Source organism: Pinus tabuliformis, chromosome 5_2 (genome assembly GCF_031772625.1).
Source record: "Pinus tabuliformis cultivar Carrire ecotype Pingquan chromosome 5_2, CPIR1, whole genome shotgun sequence".
Taxonomy (NCBI): Eukaryota; Viridiplantae; Streptophyta; class Pinopsida; order Pinales; family Pinaceae; genus Pinus; species Pinus tabuliformis.
Window position 1 is genome coordinate 521,878,399 of NC_142306.1, and position 1,360 is coordinate 521,879,758.

General features: G+C 39.5%; 1 long non-coding RNA gene across 1 annotated transcript; it reads right to left on the reverse strand.

Moving 5' to 3' along the window:
• Positions 1-262: 262 nt before the first annotated feature.
• LOC149159984 (uncharacterized) lies at positions 263-891 on the reverse strand. The gene is made up of 3 exons (XR_016261690.1): positions 688-891; positions 479-592; positions 263-386 (listed from the first exon to the last, which is right to left on the reverse strand). It is a non-coding gene; the product is annotated as an uncharacterized LOC149159984 (long non-coding RNA).
• Between the last annotated feature and the right edge of the window lie 469 nt (positions 892-1,360).

The following is a 1,360-nucleotide window of genomic DNA, read 5'->3' on the forward strand; positions in this document are numbered from 1 at the left end:
AAATAGTGACAGTCTAAGGACTATAGAATAATATTAATAATTTAAATCACCATGGTGATCGTCTAACGACTGTAGAGAGACCAAAAACGAAGCTGGAAGCCTCATGGGTCTCCACAAATGACTAACACATCTGAGCTAACCCTTAAATGAAGAACAATAAAAACCCAAGTGAAAAATCGACAGGATATAGTCCCTCAGATGCTACTGGAAACAGTTATAGTAAGGAATCCATTGTGGGAACTTTAAGAGATAAAAAATCAGGGCTTGGTCATGGAAGTCATAAGATATGCACTAGAAAAAATCTAGAAAGTAGTTGGGGCATACCTATTGAACACGCCTGGTTTGAAGAGGAATCTTAAAAGCTCCTCTCGTGGAATTGGAAGGACCTAGTGAGTAAAACGGTTCACATCAGAATTAGCATTGAAAAGTATTTAGGATAACCAAACGAACATGGGATTTCTTGAAATGGACGTGTTACCTTCGAAAGCGACGTTCAACGAGTAAGTGCACCCTTGTACTGAGAAAATTCCCCAATGAATTCGGTCGGAGCACCATAAGTTTCAAGCCTGTTAAGAACCCCAACAATGTGACCCTGCATGGTAAAGAACTACAAAAATTTAGCTAGTAGTACAATGAATTTAAGTAATGGTAAAGACTTTATAAATCGAAGAATGTACCAGTGAATACCTTTGCAGAAGTTGCATGAAACATTGTGGTCATTTGGTTGAATTTTTCCTGCAGCCGCAGATTCACCTTCCAAAACTTGCAGGAGTGGAATGGTGCTGAAAGGAGGAAGTCAGCATAGAGGTTGGTTAACCTAACCCTATTTGAGTAAACCTATGCCATCGAATTAGAATGGACCTTTTACCTTCGAAAGTCGTGTTCAATGAGTAAGTGTGTCCTTGTATTGAGAAAAATCCCTAGTGAATTTGGCCAAAGTGCCATAAGTTTCAAGCCTATTGAAAACCCCAATAGTGTAACCTTACATCGTAAAGAACTGTAGAAATTTAGCCAATATTACAATGGATTTAAGTAATGGTAAAAAATATATGAACTAAAGAATGTACTCATGAATACCTGTGCAGAACCTAGGTGAAACGTTGTGATCATTTGGTTGAATTTCACCTGCATCTGCAAAGTCGCTTTACCAAATTGCAGGTGTGGAATGGCACTGAAAGGAGGCGGTCAGGGTACGGGTTGATTACCCTAACCCTATCCAGGTAAACCTCCATCGTCAGATTAGAAATCACACCATCAACGACTAAGGTTAATCCACTTGGGTTGATGGAGACTGGAAGTTGTCGGTTGGAAAATCTTTTGGAATGTTCCAACAGGTTAAGGACAGAGTACCAACAACTCG